Here is a 4675-nt window from a genome sequence, read left to right on the forward strand (position 1 = left end):
TTTGTTTTTTTCGTCCCAACGTTTTTGTAGCTTTCTCTGACATTTCTCACCTTTTTTGTAAATTTGATGCTTTTTCTGAAATTTTTGTACACTTTTGGTCGCATTTCTGTTGACATGAAGCCCTACAAAAGTCATCAAAAGAGTTCCTTAGCCGTAGTAGAATTTAGCAAATCAAGCAAAACAAGGTTTTTTTGTTTTTAACAACCTGTTTCTCAGCCTGAATATGAAATCTCTCTCTCGTCTTCTGGGGGAATTTCGGAGTCTCAGAGTCGGCAAATCTGCCAAATTCTCCTCTGAATGTCAGGTCATTCTTGCAGTTTAAAAAACACTTTCCTGTGTTTTTGGTTTGGTGCACAACTAAGCGGGCCAAAATGTATTGTGAACCATAATTGATATACGGGCCGGTTCTAAATCTGCAACGGGCCGGATTTGGCCCGCGGGGCTTGAGTTTGACACGTGCTCTAAACCAGTGGTTCCCAACCTGGGGTCCGGGGACCCCTAAGGGGGGCGGCAAAGATCACAGGGGGGGCGCAAGTCTTTATCTGGTTTGAGGTTGAGGTAAAAAAAAAAAATATTTGCACGTTAAACAAATGATGATAAATATATAATGTATACAAAAGTCTGTACAAAAACTATATATTTTTGTTCTCGCTTAAACTTGTAGTCAGGCTACTTAGTAGGCCAAACCTCCGGGACCTCTTAACCTGGGACCTCTTAACCTGGGACCTCTTAACCTCCGGGACCTCTTAACCTGGGACCTCTTAACCTGGGACCTCTTAACCTCCGGGACCTCTTAACCTGGGACCTCTTAACCTGGGACCTCTTAACCTCCGGGACCTCTTAACCTCCGGGACCTCTTAACCTGGGACCCTGCTGTCATCACGTCAACTGCTAGCTGATATCATCCTCGTTTTTCCTGCCGCCACGGAATCACTATTTTATGAACGAAACATGGCGGAGAAACGTAAAAGTGCTGATAACTCCTCTGTATCAAAAAAGAAAGTAAGGGAAAGTTACCTCAACTTCGGTTTCGGAGGGGGGGCTCAGCTTTTCTTAGACACAAGTAGGGGGGGCACCAAGGAGAAAAGGTTGGGAACCACTGGTCTAGACTCATGTGAAGTGCCGGTCCCTAACCTCGTCTTGCCGTCTCAACACCAGAACTAAACCGAGCTGAATTAACACGACTTTTATGCCTTTGTGTCACATCTCCTGCAGTCAGATTCCCTGTGTTCACTCAGAAGGAATAATCCACATGGGGAGGCTCTAATAATGACATCTCCAACATGGTTAGAGGCTAAAAGCACGTTTAAACTTGCCCCGTTTCAGCCTCCTGGGTGCTAACGCTAGCAGGAGGATAATAAGGTGTAGGCAGGCCCCTCATGCTCCCTCCCAAGCCCAAGTTAGTGCCTCGATGGCTGGGTTCTGACCTCCAGGGCCCTCAGCCTCACCTCCCGGTCACTGTTTTCCTTTTTCTCACTACTGACAGCACTACGAATTTACAAACAACAGAGCTACGTGTTGAAATCCACCAGAATTCTCCTTTAAGCTAGTATCTACCCATAGATATATATGTCAGCATATATATATATATATATATATATATATATATATATATATATATATATATATATATATATATATATATATATATATATATATATATATATCTCTCTATCTATCTATCTATGGTCTCTACCTTCCACTCCAAGCTCTCCTGTAATTAACCTCCATGCTTGTCTTTCCTGAAGTTGTCCTGATAAAAAGATGTGTGGTGTTTGATTATGTTTCTGTGTTGTAGAGGAGACGTGGACCATTAGGGTTGGGCATCGAGAACTGATTCCTACTTGGAAGTAAAGCTGGGCGATATGGAGACAATCAGATATCACCATACTCTTGACCAAATACCTCGATATGGATACTGTGGTGATATTCTAGGGTTGACAACTGGTGCTTTCACAAAATATCTTCACACTTAGATTTCTGATCAATAATCATCAGTAATGTGGATATAATGACTAAGTGGGTAAAGACAAATAATAGAACAGTTACAACAGTCTGGTAGGTTCAGACAATGACATCACTCTACTGGGGTCTGGGGAAGCTTCATTCATTCACAGCCCATTTCCAAAGGGGCGTCACCAACGGACGCCGCTCTTCAGTAGCCGTCATGTTGAATGTAAACAAAAAGCTGCTCACCGTCGCTGCGCTATCGTCGTCGTGTAAAGCCCGCCTCAATGGTTGTGATTGGTGTAGAGCCTGCCTCAATGGTTGTGATTGGTGTAAAGCCAGCCTCAGCGGTTGTGATTGGTGTAAAGCCCACCTCAATGGTTGTGATTGGTGTAAAGCCCACCTCAATGGTTGTGATTGGTGTAAAGCCCACCTCAATGGTTGTGATTGGTGTAGAGCCCACCTCAATGGTTGTGATTGGTGTAGAGCCCGCCTCAATGGTTGTGATTGGTGTAAAGCCAGCCTCAATGGTTGTGATTGGTGTAAAGCCCACCTCAATGGTTGTGATTGGTGTAGAGCCCGCCTCAATGGTTGTGATTGGTGTAAAGCCAGCCTCAATGGTTGTGATTGGTGTAGAGCCCGCCTCAATGGTTGTGATTGGTGTAGAGCCCGCCTCAATGGTTGTGATTGGTGTAAAGCCAGCCTCAATGGTTGTGATTGGTGTAGAGCCCGCCTCAATGGTTGTGATTGGTGTAGAGCCCGCCTCAATGGTTGTGATTGGTGTAAAGCCAGCCTCAGCAGTTGTGATTGGTGCCTCGATTTTGGGGACATTGGAAATGGGCTTGAATGGGCTCTTCACCAGACTGACTTGCAGAGCTAATCTCAAATTTGCCGGAAGTTGGCCAGGCTATCGTTTGGAGGATTTGAATTCAAATCTGATCATCGCTTCCCAATTTAATATGCTCAAGTTTTGGTTTCCGTAGCGACCAGGCTCTTGTTGTGATGCAGCCGTGGAGCTCAGTAAGCAGCTCTCTAGTCCGGCTTTATTTTACGGTGAAGAAGCTGTAAAACTGCAAACCACCACTGGATCAAAATCAGACTTTCCTCTTATTTGTGAAAGAAGCCTGAGACCCGTTTCAACTCCACCCTCAAAGAACCAGAATCAGAAGGAAGAATCAGGATTGTTAAAACCCAAACGATGCCCAACCCTAGAAACCAGTGTTTCTCAAATGGGGGTACGTGTCCCCCTAGGGGTACTTTGGAGTACTGCAGGGGTACATGTCCCCCTAGGGGTACTCTGGAGTACTGCAGGGTACGTGTCCCCCTACGGGTACTTCGGAGTACTGCAGGGATACATGACATCATTGCAAAAATGCTATTTTAAAAATATGTCATGCATAATTCCTGAAGTAATTATATTATAATAATGAATGAATTAAGAGATGGATTCTAAACATTTGAATGTTTTTGTTTAAAAAAGGCTGTAGTTTAGTAAATCTATCGCTGACAGCGCTGGATTCTTCCTCTTTATAGAGACTTTTTGTTTTCTACAAAAATGTTTTACGCTGGTCAGGGGGTACTTGGCTTAAAAAAGCAATTCAGAGGGGGAACAATGTTGAAGAAAGTTTGAGAAACACTGCTATAAATGTTACCGACTGACTGGATGCTCTCTCCGTTCCACGTCCCGCCCGGCTGTCACGGGGAAACAGCCTTGGCGTGTTCCTACCGCGGAGCGGAGAGACGGTCCACGGTGCAGAGGGAGGATCACCAGTCCTTCCAGAAACATGGAGGATTTTTGTGATAGTTTTGGGCTAAAATCCTTGATTATGCGGCACGTTTTCTTAAAATATGTGATGGAATATGCGGCATTTTTATGCATTTTCATGTGATGAAATTGCGTGAACTTTTTAAAACTGTGGTTTCATCGTGGCTTCATCGCGGGGTTTGCAGATTTTCGATGATGTTCACGTCGCGTAATTACGTCACTTCATAACGTTCCCATGGCAACAGGGGGAAACACTTTTCAACTTTCTGCTAAGATATATGGGACTTTTTTGCAACGAAAATGCGGGGATTATGAAATATTATATTATATAATATCGTGGAAATCGGCATTTTCTGCGGCGAAAGTGCGGCGTATTTGAAAAAATGCGGCCCCCGCATAAATATGCAGACTTTGGCTGATTATGCATTGAATTATGCGATCGTATAATCACATTTTTCTGGAGGGACTGGATTGTCAAACATGGACTTGAATGGCTGCAGTAGCTCTGCGGGGGTCGCTGCACGCCCGGTGGAAAACAGGGGTAGGAAACCTGTGTGAAGCTGGGCCGCCCTGTCACCCCAATATTATTTAAAATACTTACTTTGTGCCGTAAACATTATGGTTTGTGCTGTGAAGGGTTTTAAGTAATTCAACTTTACATTTTCTGGCCAGTGACGTCACCCAGTGAGGTGGTAAGTAGAGGTGTTAATATGAGATAATAATAATAATAATAATAATAATAATAATAATAATAATAATAATAATAATAATAATAATGATGAGACATTGAATGGAAGACACGATGATCGTAATCGAATCGGGAGATCAGTGAAGATTCACACCTCTAGTGGTAAAGTGGCTGGTAGAACACAGCTGGGCCTCTACTGGCGGACACTAGGCTACTCTACATTTGACAGATCTGAGCCGAGGACAACAGGAGGGATCATCATTTTGGATGACATT

General features: G+C 43.8%; 1 long non-coding RNA gene across 1 annotated transcript in view; it reads right to left on the minus strand.

Annotated features, from left to right (window-relative positions):
- Positions 1-4409, minus strand: part of LOC116061678 — a 14534-nt gene extending 10125 nt beyond the window's left edge. Inside the window, exon 1 of the long non-coding RNA XR_004107768.1 lies at positions 4164-4409. This is a non-coding gene — a long non-coding RNA (uncharacterized LOC116061678). The remainder of the gene's footprint in view (positions 1-4163) is intronic.
- Between the last annotated feature and the right edge of the window lie 266 nt (positions 4410-4675).

The sequence above is a fragment of the Sander lucioperca genome, chromosome 19 (genome assembly GCF_008315115.2).
Source record: "Sander lucioperca isolate FBNREF2018 chromosome 19, SLUC_FBN_1.2, whole genome shotgun sequence".
In the NCBI taxonomy this organism is placed as follows: domain Eukaryota; kingdom Metazoa; phylum Chordata; class Actinopteri; order Perciformes; family Percidae; genus Sander; species Sander lucioperca.